The sequence below is a fragment of the Sminthopsis crassicaudata genome, chromosome 5 (assembly GCF_048593235.1).
Source record: "Sminthopsis crassicaudata isolate SCR6 chromosome 5, ASM4859323v1, whole genome shotgun sequence".
Taxonomy (NCBI): domain Eukaryota; kingdom Metazoa; phylum Chordata; class Mammalia; order Dasyuromorphia; family Dasyuridae; genus Sminthopsis; species Sminthopsis crassicaudata.
Genome location: NC_133621.1, coordinates 44031787 through 44049971, shown reverse-complemented (window position 1 = coordinate 44049971; position 18185 = coordinate 44031787). Strand labels below are relative to the sequence as shown.

The following is an 18185-nucleotide window of genomic DNA, read 5'->3' as shown; positions in this document are numbered from 1 at the left end:
AAAAAAAATATGATTAGAAAAGTAGAAAATGGTCCACTTAATATTGTATCATTATAAGAATGGGATTCTTTTTGATTCTGACATTAGATTTCTGTGCATTTTATCTTTTACTAAAATTTAATATTATGGTTTTATCAGGAACTTATATGAAATGGAAAAAATAAAATTTGACTCTTCCTCCAATCTTAAAAGATGCAAATGACAATTAGTCACAGAACTTCCATTTTTATTACCGTTTGTTTTATGTCACCTTTCTCTCCTCCTCCCAATATATTCTCTCCTCTCCTCTAATTAAAAGATTGCCCTTTGTAATAAAAAAAATGTTTAAAAAGAAGAGAAAAAAATTTTAGTGAAATGAACCCACCTATCAGGAGAATCTGATAGGATATACAATGCTCCATATCCAAGCTGCTAACCTCTGCATAGAAAAGAGGAAAGCATTTCATTTCCTTTGCAATTTCAAATCTGGTCATATAACCATTCATTTTTTTTCTTTTTCTTGTAATGTGGTATTGTTTTTTTCTGGGTCTGTTTAATTCTTTGTATCAGTTCATATAGAACTTTTGCTACTCTAAATCCTTCATATTCATCTTTCCTTATGGAACAAAACATTTAAAGACTACAACATATTTAGCCATTCTGTAATCAAGGGATATCTGCTTTGTTTCCAGTTGTTTGTGTGGCCCTGATTTTCATAAAGTTCAGTAAAACTGTACTGAAATCTTCAGTGTCTCTTTCATTTTCTAATGTCTTCTACTACTTTCCTTTGATCAGCAGGCAATGAAGCAAGCAGTGTTCTGATATTAAAATATTACATGGATATTCTAATGAGAAAGGTAGAATGAGTGGATGAAAACAGTTTTTTCCAATGGCCATGAAGGCAGATGAAGTAAATGTTGTGGAGTGCTTAGAGCTTGGTTAGACATCCACTGTATCTTGTCATTTCCCGTTTTGACTTTTCTGCCTTTGGACAATGGTGGCTGTGGAAGTGAGAGTGGGAATGACAATTTCATGCAACTTTGCCTCATTTAAATCCAATTTACACACGAATCCAAAGAAATCACTGTATCATTTTATTGTTTCTACCCTCAAAGCCCTGTGGTAATAAGGGTTGAGTATAGGAAAGGAAGCACTTGATTGGTAAATCTGTATCTTCACATATCTTATTTGCATGATAGTATTTGCCATTGAAGCATAAAGGGTTGATTATCTCCTTTAGGTATCTCTGAAATTAGCCACATTGCTGATTCCTCATCCACAAAAAGCCATGGATGAATGGGCTTAGGCAGAGACTGAAAGGTTCTTTCTTCTTCCCTTGATATTCCAACAATCAAAGATTGCTTTAGTTCAACTATCTCCTTATCTTTTCTGCATTTTTTAAAGAAATATTTTTAGAAATGGCATAGGGAATTTCTTGCTTTGAAACTTCTTCCAACTCAGATCTGCATCATCTCAGCTATTTGTTGTCTCAGAGTTTCCCGAGGTGATTAAAAAGGTTAAGTTTCTCTGGGTTGCATAGGGAAAATGTTTTTGTAGGAGGTGCAACTTTGTTCTTGTTAGTCGTATATGATTCTTTAGTCACCCCAGATGGGGTTTTCTTGGCAAAGATACTGGAATAGTTTGCTATGACTCTCTCCAGTTCATTTTACAGATGGGAAAACTGAGATAAAGAGGTTGGATTGGCTTGCCCAGGGTCATCCAGCTAGTGTCTGGGGCCAAATTTGAACAAAGTAAGATAAGTCTTACTAAGTGTAGATCCAACATTGTCTACTTCTCTATCCAGATCCCCAATTCATTAATTTGCCAGCATTATTGTATATTGTGCCTTTGATGGATCTGCTGAAGATGTTGAAACAACACAAAAACCTATTAGGATACCAGATTTTGTTGTTAGAATAGAAATATCTTGATCGTGTCAACCTTTTCCCAGAGTTCAGTCAAAGAAAGACAACACAGTATCCTAGGCCTTCTTTTTTTTGTCTCAAAGTGGCAATACCCATGCAGAGCTGCAGATTGAATTGAGCTTGAGAAAAAGTTGAATTGGGATTTTTAAAGCCATAAACAAGGAAATGCCCCTTACTTAGGATGTCTGCCAGCTTAATACAATTTTGTGTTTGCTGACACAGCAAGAGGATTTCCAGTTTCTCAGAGAGCATTGCAGAGGATTGTTGATATGTTACTCCAAAAGTACTTCAAACTCCAGAAATTCCTCAGAGAACAAGAAGGGGGGAATTCTAGCAACCCTTCCAAGAATATTAGAGGGAGAAACTGTCAACATATACTTAAATCAGGGTCTTCTTGGTTGGGCACACAACAAAAAGGACCTAAGAAAAAAACTAGGACAGTGGACTCAGCCCTCGACCTGAATCTTAGGACACATGTCTTCTCTGGATGTCAGTTGCTTCTGGATCAATTTACTCAGGAGCAGGAGCTTTTTTTAGATGATCCAGTTTCCTAGCCATACAAGGTTTGGTTTAAACAATGCAATAACATTATTCTCACAGTTCCCATAATGTATAATTATATAGTTAGGTACAGATCAGATTACTTAGAGGGCTCACAATGGACTAGTTCTGAGAAAGCCATTAAAAAAACTTAAACATTCACATAAGTTCATCTAACAGAGGCAGGTAACTAACTGAACACTCTCTTAGCCTGGGGTGAGAAAGGTAGAAGGTGGGAGAAGGGCCAAAGCCAGAACAGTGCAAGTAGAAACAGTTGTATGCAGAAATGATAGTCCCAAATGTTTCATATAGTTATCTGGTCCCTAGATATCTTAATTGGACAATAGGTTTTATTTTCAGGACCACTCTACTTTTCTAGTTCCAAATCTAGGGTTTTTCACTTCATCTAATAGAATCACTTAAATTTGGTTGTCCAATTTTGAAACTTCAGAGAATTTCAGTTCATATATCATTTGCTGCTTCTATTCTTACTTAAATTCTGTATCTGATATAATGTTTGCTAGAATGCACTTGTAAAACTGTCTAGTTCTAGGGATTTTTCTTTGGAAGCTCATTTATGGTCTGTTCTGCCTTTTAAATTTATCATTCTGTTTATAGTTCTAAGAGAAAACAATCTAGTCTTGTTGCTTTTCTCAAATTTTGACTATTCCATTTAACTAGAAAACTTTCATATTACCTTGACTAATCATTTCCCCCTTTGGAGGATATAATCCCTGTGTTATAATTTGATCATAAGTGTAAGTTAAAATGATAGATATTCATTCTTGCATCCTATTATAACTCAGAAATATTCCAGTATCTATCTATTATTTAATTAATTTGGTGTTGCACTTACAAAACTTGATCATCAAGATTTGCTATAAAAATATTGACATACAGATTGGCTAAGATGACAGGAAAAAATAATGATGAATGTTGAAGAGGATTCAGGAAAACTGAGACATTGATGCATTGCTGGTGAAATTGTGAACGAATCCAACCATTCCGGAGAGCAATCTGGAATTATGCCTCCAAAATTATCAAACTGTGCATACTCTTTGATCCAGCAGTGTTACTACTACTGGGCTTATATCCCAAAGAAATACTAAAGAAGGGAAAGGGACCAAAATGTTTGTGGCAGCCCTTTTTGTAGTGGCCAGAAACTGGAAAATGAATTGGAGAATGGTTTGGTTATTATGATATATGAATGTTATGGAACATGATTGTTCTGTAATAAATGACCAGCAGGATGAATACAGAGAGGCTTGGAGAGACTTACATGAACTGATGCCGAGTAAAATGAGCAGGACTAGGAAATCATTATACACTTCAACAACGATACTGTATGAGGATGTATTCTAATAGAAGTGGATATCTTCGACAAAGAGAAGGTCTAATTCAGTTCCAATTGATCAATGATGGACAGAATCAGCTACACCCAGAGAAGGAACACTGGGAAATGAGTGTAAACTGTTTGCATTTTTGTTTTTCTTCCCAGGTTATTTTTACCTTCTGAATCCAATTCTTCCTGTACAACAAGAAATTTGGTTCTGCTCAGATATATTGTATCTAGGATATACTACAGCATATTTAACATATATAAGACTGCCTGCCATCTAGGGGAGGGGGTGGAGAGAGGGAAGGGAAAAGTCGGAAGTGAGTGTAAAGTATAATGTTGTAAACAATTACCCAGGCATATGTTCTGTCAATAAAATGTTATAATTTTTTAAAATATTGACATAAAGGAAAGTTTTCCCTAATTTTGATGTCAATTCCAGGTAAAAGTTATATAAATGGCCAATTGCATTGAGCCATACTTAAAGTCAGTCAGGGGGATATTTTTCCATTCAAGAAATGTCATTTTGGGGAAATTGAGTGAGGAGAATCCTACCTCCACTCACGCCAATGGTTCTTTTAGACTTTGTTATGAGAAATCCACCAATATTTTATGCATGTAAAATCCCATAGCTTGCTGGCATCATAAATCATTGGCTCAGAAGTCAAAGTAATACTTAGATCATAGCTAGTAGATCATAGCAAAAAAAAAGAAAGACCACAGGATTTGGATTCAGAAGAATTGTATTTAAATCTGGGTTCAAGCATTTCCTAGCTGTATTCTTGATCCAATCAGGTATCTTCTCTATAAAAGGGGAACAGAAATGTTTAGGTCTTAGACTTCTATAGCATTGCACAGTATATATACTTATATAGCATTATATAACATTTATATAGCATTTGCACATTATTTAAAGAGATCATCTTATGTGATCATCACAACCACTCAGGAAGGTTGATGGTATTATCATCTCCATTTTATAGATGAGAAAACTGAGATGTTAGGATTCTTACAAGATGCTAAATCACTGCAATGAACAGAGACAATAGTTATCTAATTTAGCATGGTTCAGAATGATTGATTTGATCCTACAATGAGATGATATGGGCCAGAACTTGAAACAAGGTACTGAGTGGAATTGAGGAGACAATGGTTAAATCTAATTTAGCATTGATTTAATCCTACAACAAATAATGGTTTCCGTGTGTGTGTGTGTGTGTGTGTGTGTGTGTGTGTGTGTGTGTGTGTGTAAATCAAGTTTCAGTGATTTGGGCAGAGTCCAGTAAGTTTCTGATGTCACATTTGAATGAGAGATTTGAACTCAGGTCCTCCTAATTCTGGTCATTCAATGAGCCACCTCGCTATCCCTTCAGTATTCTTTTCAACTGAGAATTCAAACCCAGGGTCTTCTTCAAGTTTTGAAACATACAATTTCAGAGGGCAAAGGACCTGAGCATCTTGTAAATTTGGATTTCCTTTGCCCAGAGCATACCTTGCTGACACTGTTGAGTGCTGTTTGCCTATTTTATGTCTCATTTGATATTTGTTAATTTTGTTTCTACTACATTCTCTAATTTGATTTTTAGAATTGTCACTTTGTATCATGAGATCTTCCAAAATATAATTTTTCCAATTAAAAAAAATGTAATGGCTTTCAGGGATGTGTTCACTTGGGATAACTATGATGATATAAGAAGCTGAAGATAGCAGCAAAAACTTACTTTTAAAAATGCTCTGTGATGATCATGTGATCGTGTGATGATCTATTCTGATGAGTGTGTCTCTTCTCAACAAAGAGGAATTGGCCTGACTCTCCAATTGATGGGCAGCCTTTCAGTTTCTAATTCCTTGCCACTTTAAAAGGAGTGCTTCAAATATTTTTGCATATTTTTAACATAATAAGAAACTTAAGGTCTATCTGCTTTTAATCAAGTCCTGATTTCAAGTGTAAATGCTTGCACTGACAATTTACCAGTCTCCATCAGGGGGAAGGTACTACTACTTATCATTGTTGATCCTGAGCTAAGGACTTGACCCCTCAGATCCTTACCTGTCAAGCAGAAATACTCATTTTTATTGTCAGGACTGTTGTAAGAAAAGCCCCAGGTAAGCCATGAAGTGCTTTGGAAATGTGAGCTATTGAATGAGGGGGCATTTTGACTTCTTTCACCCAACTAGGACTTGAGGATCCCACAATGCTGTAAGGCTAATGAAGCACCACCCTTAGAGGTTCACAGCAAGTGCTTACAAATAAATTTTCTGCCCAGATTCCTTGAGGAAACCCCCTAAAAAGCAAAGAGTTCACCAACTCTGAGTCCAGCTTTGAGATACAAAGGTCTTCTACAGTCTGGCACAGTAGATAGAACCCTGGGCCTGGATTCAAATCCACCCTCAGGCAATTACTTGTTGTTATCACCCTGGGGAAGTCACTTAACCTGTTTCCCTCAGTTTTGTCAACTGAAAAATGGGGTGGGAGGAGGAAAAACAATACTTTTCTTGCAAGGTTTTTGTGAGTATTCTGTGAGATAATACTTGTGAAAAGTGCCTCCTACACAGTAGGTACTATGGAAATATTTATTCCCTTCCTCCCTTATAAAAAAGTAATCATAAAGGAGAGTGTATCTAGGATGAGAAAGGGTGTATGGGGGTCATTAATGTCAAATGCTACAGAAGGATGAAGATGGATGAGAATTTTAAAAAGGTTATTTGATAATGAAGAGGTTACTGGTAAATCTACAGAGAACAGGTTTTTTTTTTGAATGATAAGGCTCAAAAACTAGATTGCAATGGGACTGAAGAGTGAAAAAGAGGAGAGGCAATAGAGATGATAAGCCTGTTCTAGGAGTCTGGCTGGGAAAAAGGAGAGGAACAGAGAGCAACAGCTGGCAGGGAAGGGTAAGGATTGTTGAAGGTAGAAAAGACTTGGACCTACAGAAAGAAGGAGACTAGAGAATGAAGGAAAATGAATATAGGAGCAATCTTCTTGCAAAAGAATATGTGGAAAAGCAATAAATAAATAAGTAAACCCTATTTTTTGTTCTCTTTTTGGGGTCCATTTTCCCTGAAAATAAAAGTGCCTTCAAGAACAAAATTGAAGAGACAGTAAGAAAATGATGGCTCCATATTGGTAAATTCTTAATTTTTATCTGTTTGATTAATGTAAGTATCTAATTACTACAAGGCTTCTCATTCAGGTAATAGAACTGGCAAATTAACAAAGTCATAAAGGGAAGCTTTATATCTTACTTGGCTCCCCTCTTCAAAAAACTCTCAAAAAAACTTGAAAAACTCAAAAAACTCTATACCCTCTGAAATAAAATGCAGACTGTTCTATTTGACATTTAAAGCTCTTTGAAAACTGGCTGCAGCCTAACTTTTCAAATTGATTGCCTCTTGTAGCCCTTCATACATTCTCTGATCAAGTCCAATCGAACCACTTGATTTTCTCCATAACCAGCCTTTCATCACACTGTCTCCAGAGCTCTCTTTCTTCGCTTCCACTTCAAGGAAGCCGTGGTTTCATTCAAAATTACCTTAGCTGCCACCTCCTTCCTGAGGGCCTCCTGTCACACCATTTGTTTGAGTTCTCCAGGTAGAATGTATTATCACTCATAGGTTGCAAAGACTATGCCTTTTCACTTGCAGTGTCCAGCACAGTGCCTCAGCATTAATAACATTAATAAATGTTGCTGAATCGAATCATCTGATTAAAATCCTTAAACTCAATGAGGGAAGAAGAATGGTTATTATTCCCATTCCTATCACAGATAACTAGATAATGCCCTAGATAGAATGTTAGGTCTGCAGAAGACCTGAGTTTAAATCCATTATCAGACCCTTACTATCTACATGACCTTTGGACATTCAATCTCTTCATGCCTCAGTTTCCTCATTTATAAAATGGAGATAATAATACCCCCAATGTTCCTGAGTGGTTATGATGATCAAAGAAGATGATCTCTTTAAATATTATGCCAACAATACAGTGCCACATAAGTATTAGATATTAAATTCCTATTCCCCTTTCATAGATGAGAAACCTGATTTGATTAAGGACACAGTTAGGAAATGCTGGAACTCAGGCTTTAACCCCGTTCTTTTGAAGCCAAATCCTGTGATCTTTCTTTTTTTTTTTTTTTTTTTTTTTGCCACATCCAGCTTCATTTCTAGCTGTTACCTTATTTGTCCCCTCATTACTCGTCTGCTACATATGGGGGCATCTGGAAACAAGGCAGTCATGTCCCACCAGAGCTCTCAGAAAAGAGTGGGGATCCCTGCTTCATTCCAGGAAAAGACCAATGGAAAACAAACAGGAGTAAAAGGGAAGAGAGTGGTAGAACTGAGGTATGCCTTCTCTAAAGAGTCTGTTCTCTTTGGTCTCAGGCAACCAGAGCATCCTAGAAGCAGTCTCAGCCCCTAAAATGGATCCCAGGCTCCAAGAAGCCAAATTTATTTTAGTTCATCCAATATCCAGGCCCTAAGACCTGAACAGATAGACAATGTTTGTCCTTTGAGCAAGGTACCAATAGTCAGGTTGATAATTTATGGGAAAAAAGGGCTCTTCTGTCATTTCTTTCCCCCTCCCAAAAGCTAAAATGTTAAGGAATGCCAGGGTTTCTGTGTCTATCTCAGTTGGGCTATTTCTGTTTCCTATCCTGTCAGGATAGGATACCCTTTCAGGAGTAGGTACCTCTGGACTGACTTTTTGGGAGCAGGAAAGAATGAGAGGACTTAAAAGGCACATTCTCATCACAGTCCTCAGTACCATCCCTCTGGAGTTAGGGAAATTTTGGGAAGTACACACTATGTCTAACCCAATGAAATTTACTGAAGTTCTTGGCTTGTAGACAGGATGAGAAGTATCTAGCACCTAGGAAATCCATGATATTATCAATCCCTTTAAAGACTACCCATTCCCCATATAAAGTCAAACCAAACCCCTCCCTCACCTCAGAGTGGTAGGATGCTAATCAGTGTGTGGTGGTAGTGACACATTCATGCCAGTTTTCTTAAAATGGCCCTGCTCTACTGGTTCTGTGTACTTCAGAATGGTGATTTGTAATGTTAAACCTACTATATTTAAGAGAACTTTAGGGACTTAAAAAGAAAACAAATCTATTTACACATACACACACATACACAGATACCACATTCATACAACCTTATATATTTACATCCTTCTACCCCAAAGTGAGATGGTCACCTTTGAGTTCACAAGTAAACCCTATCACTGATCCCAGGAGATACATGGAGAATTTGGTCTTGTCTGTCCAAGGAATTATATTTTCTGATATGTGGGATTAAATTGTGCTTATTCGTTTAACTTACAAACAGGAATGCTATAACATGGACCAAATTTGGAAGGCCTTCGTGATGTGTGTGAAGAATGGCAGACCAGGGGCTGAACAGGATTTAAACCTAATAACAAACTGGCTTGAAAAGTGCAGTTTTCAATGTGAACCGTGCATTGATCCTGAAAAAGCGGTAAGCATTAAGACCTCAACATTGGTAATTGCCTTTAAGGGCCTTCTTCCTTTTTCTTGAGGTAATCATGAATGCTACCTGAAAAGCAATGTCTTCTTCCTTTAAAATCCAAGAAAAGAATCATAGCCCTTCTACCAAGGGACAAATGTCAGGGTGTTAATGAATTCTATTACATTCTCATGGGCTTTTTCAGCTTTTTAAACATTTCAGTGGCATTTAAAGATCTAGAGAACCTATTATTTTCCTAAATTTTACTGTAAAAGAAAGACTTTCTATGTTTCAAGAAAGTGAATATTCCATTAATTGCTTTGATTGCACAAGGATTGCAGAGCTGGGTAGAATTTGAGATTCATGGTGAGGTAGATGAGTCACTACAGAGTCCACTCCTATTGATTGTCTCCATTTTGTTCCACTTTACCCTGACTGATACCCTATTTGTCTGGGAAAAACAGCTTAGAGAAGTAAATCCCCTTGCCCATGGTCCCATCCCTAGTCCCACTAATTCCACCCATAATTTTTATGCATTCATTGATTCAATTTTAGTTTTGTAAACAGAATTGGGGATTGGATTTCCCATATGTAACTTGAAAACTTATTTGTAATTTAGGTTAGATGCTAAATGCAAAAATAAAATAATCCAAGGGTGCCACAGTTGTTAAGAAAAATGAAATGTTTACTCTTCAATTTTTTTGCTTCTTAAACTTTTTGTGTTCCTAGGTGCTAGGTTTTTTTTTTTTTTTTTTTTTTTTTTTTTAAGGCTCTATATTTTATGTAAGAAGATGAATAATGAATGTTGCACCCTGGGCAAAATGAGGGAATCCTGAGAACGACTGTAGATAATCCAAATGATTATAAGGCCAACCTTTTTATAAACACATTTTCCAATGCTTTTTGCCACAGGAGTTAATTGAGAAATTAACAGAGTTTAGAGATGAAATAAATGGAATAAAAGATGGTGTTAGTTGTTGCCTTGTTACACTTATGGCCCATGGAGGAAAAAGCTATATAAGAACAAAATTTCACGAGAGAGTCAATTTATGAGACATTTTTGAGATGTTCAACAATAAAAACTGTCCAGCACTTCAAGAGAAACCAAAGATTTTTGTAATCCAGGCTTATAGAGGAGGTAAGCAGAAGAAACAGAACCCGTCCCAAATGGCAAGGGATTCTTAGGGGATTTTTGTTCCTAGGAAATTCTGATCCTGATTTTCATCCAAGAAGAACTTTTCCTTTCTCTGCTGCCATTCCTCAGACCACAAGAAGAAATCCTCATTAGCTGCCTCTTCATATCCATAAAGATGTCAAATCTTATATTTGTAGTCCCAAAGTACCATATTGTTAAACTCCTGCAAGTTAGAATGTCTTAAATCTTTTTAAGTAAATGGATTCAAGATTTTAGTATTCTTAAATCCAAGGTTTTACTATTTTTTCCTATGTGATATTTCTTCCTGTTACTGTAATGAGTGTTGCCATGGGGCTGTATCTCCTTCACTCAAGTTGGGATACTTTGCCGTGGTTTCTCAGGGTCCAGTGAGAAGCAGTGGAAAGGGATGTGTATTTGGAGGTAGATGACATGAGTTTGAATCTTAGTTCTGTCATTTAAAACACTACAAATAATACCCTGCATTTTTATAGAAACTTGACTTTTACAAAGTGCTTTACTTACATTGTTTATGCTAACTCACTCTGTGACTTCAGTTAAGTCATTATGTAACTTCTGTGGGCTTAGTTTCCTCATTTGTAAGATGAGGGATTGGGCTGGATTATCTTTAAGGACCTTTCCAACTATAAATTTATGATGCTATGATCCTATTGGTCTCTAACATGATGAACTTACTAGTTCCTAGACTACCTGTTGTGGGAAATGTCACTGTTCAGATGTGGGCAGTTTGCTCCTGGGATCTGGCTTGCCTTCCTTCTCTGAAGCTCTTCAGGCCTGTGTTGTGAACTACCTTTCCATAGCATATGCAGTGACACAAGCTTATTTATGATCTGTTCTTTTGTCATTAGTACCAGATCATCGTGTATTCACATTTTCTCTCACAAAAACAGATCGAAGAGATGGTGGCGTTGTTGTAACTGATGATGAACCAGTGGACCTGGATTCAAAGAAAAAGCGACTTCCCACATTCAGTGATTACTATATCATCTATTCCACTCAAGAAGGTATCCAGTGAATTTATGTGCTACTAAGGCATATTAAGTAAAAGTGATCATGTTGTCAAAAATCTGACATTCAGATAATGTTCTTGGTCTCTTAGAACCCCATTAGGGATTTAGATTTTACATTTGTAGTAAAATTATGCTTTCTCAACATTATGAAACACAGAGCAATAAAGACTGAAATATTGGCTTTCTAATCACAACCATTTGTAGTTGTAGGTGGATTGTCATTGGCTTTGTTTTGTTAACAGTTCAATCCCATATTTAGATGGAAGGAAAGATGGTATATGATAAAATCTTCAGATGACATCAAAATTAGAAAGTTAATATATTGTATGTCAGAATCATAATCCAGAAAGATCTCAACAAACTAGAATTTTCGTCAGAATTTAGTGAGATGTAATTTAACAGGGATAAATACAAAGTCTTAATTCAACTGCATCATTAAAAGAGGGAAGCTATGTATAGAGAGCAATAGATTTGAAAAAAATATTTGGATTGTTTCATGAACTAAAAACATAAACCTATATTGTGTGATAAGGTAGACAGATAATGCATTACGACAATCTGTTCAGACACTGACTGATCATTCCACTGTCTTCTGCCATGGTCAGACCACATGTGGAATATTGAGTAGCAGTATCAGGCTGCTAGATGGCATGGTGGACAGTGTCAGGCCCGGAGTCAGGAGAATTATTGGATTATCTTCTTAAATTCAAATCCAACCTCAGATACTTATTAGCTATGTGACTCTGGACAATTTACCTAAACTTATTTGTCTCAATTTCCTCAGCTATCAAATGAATTGGAGAAGGAAATGGCAGACCACTCCTGAATCTTTCTTTGCCAAGAAAACTGTAAAGGGTTCCAAAGAATCAAACAGGACTAAAAGGCCTCAAGAACAACAAGCTTATTTTGGGAAAGACATTGATAACTTGGGACAAGTAGGAGTAGGGGGACTAGTGCAATTATCTATTTTGAAGACCATTTGGGGATATTCAATTTGGAAAAGGGAAGATTAGGTATTACAGGATTACTGTTGCCAAGCATTTGTAGGATTGTTAGGTAGAAAAGTAATTAGATTCATTGAGCTTGGCATGAAAGGGCAGAAATAGGAAGCATGGGTGAAAGTGAGTGAAAGCTGCAGAGAAGCAGGTATAGGTTTGTTATTGGGGAAAACTTCCCATTGTTTAGAGCCATCTCACAGTAGATTGGTTTGGTAATTGATGGATGCTTTTACAATAAAGACCTTCAAACAAAGCCCTTGATGACCATTTAATTGTTGACCATATTGTAGATTCTTCTTTAGGTATAGGTTGGAGCAAATGGCTCTTGAAATCCTTTCAAACTCTGACATTCAGATAATGTTCTTGGTCTCTTAGAACCCCATTAGGGATAATAGCACAGGGTAGAAGATGCAGAGAGGCAAATTTGGGGTTACTATTAGTAAAGCCCACTTAACAATTATTGCTATGTGAAGTGCAATTGGCTACCTTAGATAGTAGCTTTTTCCACTTGAAATCTTTAGATAAAAGCTGCCTGACCATATGCTTGAGGATGTTGTATGGGACATTCTTGATGTATATCCTGCTCTAACTATGAGTAGATTGATCCATGGACTAGCTAGCCACATCACGAGGACTATTTTAAACTCTGAAAAGTTGCAAGTTCTTAATTGAAGCATCACTGGGGACATATAGCCTAGGCTTCAGATAACATCTGGGTTTTTCCAAACTATTTTGCTGGACAGTCTGAAGCTTTTCTTGGTTCTTCAAATATTGTCAATTAGTTACTGACTTCATCTACTGTGGATTCTTTTTTTTTTTTTTTCTTTTTTGTCTTCTCACTTCATGGTATTTTATTTTTCCAATTACATATAAAGATAGTTTTCAACACTTATTTTTGTAAGATTTTGAGTTCTATTTTTTTTTCTTAGTCCCTCCCTTACCTCCACCTTCCTGACAGCAAGGATTTTGATATAGATTATACATATACATTTATTTTAAACATATTTCCATATTAGTTTTGTTGTGAAAGAAAAATTATAAAAGGAAGGATCCATGAGACAGAGAAAAAAGGTGAAAATAGTATGCTTCATTCAGCATTTAGTCTCTGTAATTATTTTGCCATGGGTTATTTGTGGTCTGGGCATTGATACTGCCTTCTTACTGGACTGGTAGGGTTAAAGACCCAAGGAACAGATTTGGGAAGCAGCAAAAATGTAAATATGTTAATAAAGGTCTAGAAATGACCTAGTGGTTCATAGAACAAAGATATCTTGCTTAGCAAAAAGTTTTTCTAGCTTCCAAATGTGTGCATGTGTGTTACTTTGAATAATAGTGTGTAATAATAATAATAATTTAGAACATTTTAAATGAAAAATAGAAACCATATTCTCATTTCTCCACTGGTAGATCATGTCGCTTTAAGGTACCCAGAAGATGGTTCTGTGATGATTCAAGCAATAGATGAAGTCTTTCAGCAACATGGGAAGAAGGGGCATATTGTGGATTTTTTTACTCAGGTAAGTAAATGGATTCATGCTCCATGTTATGTTATTTTTCCTCCACTAATTAATAGGCCTTTATTTCATTCTACCAGTATATTCTCTAGAATTCTCTAAGGAGAATTTCTATATGTATGTGTTCATATGTGCTGGGTGCCTGCACTCTTCCCTGAAGTCTTTCTCCTTCTGAGATGTCTTCTTTCTCCGAATTCTTTTCTTTTGTTTTGCTTCCTCTGTAGATTTTAAACTTCTCTCAGGAAAGGAGTGTGAAGCTGTTGATGTAGTTTAATTAAAACAAGGGGCTGAGGTTATTTATTAAATTGTCATCTTTCACTTTTTCCCTCTCTCCTCCCTCTATATCCCATCAATTTTAAGTTATCACCTAGTAATGACCTCAGATCAGCCAGGAATTAGAACTAAGCCCTCACATTCTTTGGTTGAATGAAGGGAAATCAAATTTATTACATATCTCTTCTTCATCATCATCATCATCATCATCATCATCATCATCCAGGAACTTTTTCACCTCTGAGACATTTCCAGAAAACCCTTCCAAATCTCAAATCAAGTTTGAGGTTGATAGGATGACATCCCTAGCATCCATCTGTCCTCTCTCCACCCATTCTACAGGTACCCTAGTTAAGACCCCCTTCAACTCATGCCAGGAAGATTGTAGTACCCCACTTTCTAGTTTATCTTCTGCATAGTTCCTACAATATTCTTCCTGAAGTATAGATTTTACCATGTTATATCCTTACTCAAGAAATTTCAATGGCTCCCTATTGCTTTCTTTGACATTTGAAGTTCTTTACAATCTGATTCTCTCTCCTTCTCCCTCCTCTTCTCCCTCTCTTTATTCTTCCTCTTCCTCTCTGTGTCTGTCTCTCCATTTCAAAAAAGTGGCTTTTTTTTTTCTGTGATTCTGCACTCAGACCCTGTCTTTGTCTAATGCTTAGAACATACTTTCTCCTCACCTCTATCTCTTGGAACTACTAGTTTTAATTATGGCTTACTTCTTATACTAAGGTTTTGATCAATTGTACTGAGTTATCGGAACTTGGTCTTAATATTTGCCCTTCCTCATTACTTTATCTATATTTTGCATATAGTATTAATATGCTTTCATATGTGCATTTTGTTTACCTTGGAATGTTAACTCCTTTTTGTTTTTATATTTCTTCCTTGCCTAGAATATTGCTTAGAGCAGGCCTTCCTAAACTTTTCCCACTAAGGATCGTTCTTTGCTGGAGAAATTTTCACAGGATCCTGAGTATATAGGTACATGATTAAAAATTTACTGATAATAAATCATAAATTTGTGACTTCCATATTCAGCTATTTCATCCTGTATGGATCCTAAACCCACTGAAGATGAGCTTAAGAAATGCTTATTTAATATTCAGTAAACATTAAACATCTACCATATGCTAGACACTTTGCTAAATTTTGAGGATACAAAAAGAAGCAAAAGCCAGCAGTGCCTACCAAAAGCTCAACTATCTAATTGTTGAATTGACTTACTCCTTTCTTTGTGTAATTTGTGCTTTTTATCTTGTAGGTGAATAACAAAGTGGTGCACAGAGACTTTTACTTGGGTAAGACTCCCATAAAAATAGTATTGGTCCTGGAATCCACTCTCACCAAAGCTGTGTACTTTTGACACTTGGAGGAGGAATAAGAGGAAGTGGAATAGGAAAAGGAGGAGGTGGAAGATTTTAAACACAGAATAACTTGTTTATGCATTTACATTGTGCTTCACAATGTATAAAACACTGGATCTTCTGTATGTTGATTGGAACCTGCTGTGGAAATTTCTAAGATTGTTGTTTGTTCTTTGTTCTTGAAGACCAGGATATTAAGCAGAAATTAATTAGCTTTAAATGAGGAAAGGCTATGCAATATCACTTGCTTCATTTTCTCCTCCAGTATAAATTAAAGTAGATTGTGAGTAAAGACAGATATGAATCAAAGACAAAGTTCTCCTGATAGTTGTTTCTGTTAAAAGATGAATTTCTCTAATTGTTCTCTATTTAATTGGTTCAAGATTTTTAAAAAATGGTTTATTTACTATTTAAACTTTTAATTTCCTTTCATTAAAAAAAAATTAAGCCTTTATTCTGTCAGTTATTTCAAAATTTTCCAGCCACAGGATGATACAGAGAAGGGCAAAAAAAGTCCCTGATGTCAAGGAATTCACAATCTAGTGGGAGAGACAAATAAATGAGTATGTTTCTATGTTTGTGTATATACATAGACATATGTGTATGTTTACGTAAATATGTATTACACACTATTTATATATATAGGATGTTTTTAACTATCAAATCTTAAAATTCCAGTAAGACTGGACCTTTGGGTGTGTGTGTGTGTGTGTGTGTGTGTGTATATATGTATGTATAAAAATCTTCCCTCAGATATTTCCTAGCTGTGTGATCATAGGCAAGTCACTTAACCTTGTTTCCCTCAGTTTCCTCATCTGTAAAATAGGGATAATAATAGCCCCTACCTTACAACAACCTGAAATGCTGAGCACATTGCCTGGCACATAGTAAGCACTATATAAATGTTAGCTATTTTGAAGCAATTTTCTCTGATGAAAGCTTCATTTTTCAAATGTATAGGGAACTGAGTCAAATGTATTAAATTAATTAAATTTTTTAAAAAGCCATTTCCCAATTGATAAAGGATGAAAAGATATGAATGATACTAACAATAGCACTACCAGGCACAAATCCCAAAAATGATTTCCAAAAAAAAAAAAAAAAGAAAGAAAAAGAACTTATATGTACAAAAATATTTATAGCACCTCTCTTCTCAAGACATGGGATATCCATTGATTAGGGGGAATGGCTGAATAAATTGTGGTATGTGATTACGATGGAATATTATAGTTCTATGGGAAAGGATGAGCAGAATGTTCTCAGAAAAACCTAGAAAATCTTCCATGAATTCAAGCAAAGTAAAACGTACATATACATTTGCCATTGAAGTATAAAGGATTGATAATTTCCTTCAAGCTCCTCTGAAATTAGCCACATTACTGAATCATCATTCACGACCCTTCCCCCCACAACCCCCCCCCCCCCCACACACAATGGGTAAGCTTGGAGTAGGTAAAGGTTTTTAGGGAGATTTTTCTCAAAAATGCCTCCTCCTGACATTCCAACCATCAAAGATTCCTTTAGATGAATTCTCTCTTTACACAATGCAATTATCTCTTTGGCAGTTTTATTTTAGGAAACAGTGTAGAGAATTTTTTTGCCTTGAAATTCCTTTCAACTCAGATCAGAATATTCTTAGCTATTTAAGTGTCTCAGATAATTTCCTGAGATGATGGAAGATTAAGTGATTTTCTCAAGGTTGCACAGCTAATAAGTGTTTGTAGAAACAGGATCTTTGTTGTTCATTTGTTTTTTCAATTGTATCTCATTTTCAGTGATCCCATCTAAGGTTTTGTTGACAAAAATGCCCTGGTAGTTTGCTTATTTTACTGATGAGGAAACTGAGGTAAACAGGTTAAGTGACTTGCCCAGAGTTGCACAACTAGTGTCTGGGGCCAGATCTGAGCTCAGAAAAATGTCTTCCTAGCTGAAAGTTCTGCATTTTATTCATGGTACCACTTAGCTGTTGGAGGTGGGATTTTAATTCAGTTTATATTCAATCCAAGGCTAATTCTCTAACCATAATGCCAAAAAGAATTTCTTTAATCCAACTTCATGCCTCATTGCTAAGAACAGGTGCTGTAGAAAGGGGATTTTTGGAAGGGAAGATATAATTTTGGAGAAGGTAGATGTAGAAAAGGCAAATATAGCTGCATAAGGAAATCGGGAACTTTGGGGCAAAAAAAAGAAAAGTAAGCGTTTTTTGCTTAAGCAAATCGATATTATTAGCAATCAGCCTAATGCTTACTATATGCCAAGCATGGTGTTGAGCATAAATATTAACTCATCTGATGCACAGAAGAACCCGGTGAGGTGGATACAAGTATTCTTTTACAGATGAGGAAATGATTAGAGGAATGAGGTGACTTTTCAAGCTAGTATATATCCATTATGGGTGGCATGTAAAGCTGGGACTCCTGATTTTAAGTCCAACATTCCTTCCTTTAGAAAACACCGGCTCTGTATCCAATCATCCAATCATAGCTTGTTGAATCGATCTCCATTGTGACAAAAATTCAATTTGTGATACAGAACTGGAGTTTTTCCACTTAACAAGAGGCTGGCGGTGCTAGGGCTCTAGGAAGTGTCCC

At 36.1% G+C, this 18185-nt stretch overlaps 1 pseudogene; it reads left to right on the top strand.

Moving 5' to 3' along the window:
• The first annotated feature begins 973 nt into the window (after positions 1 to 973).
• On the top strand, positions 974 to 15593 carry LOC141543846 (caspase-14-like; annotated as a pseudogene).
• Positions 15594 to 18185: the final 2592 nt, after the last annotated feature.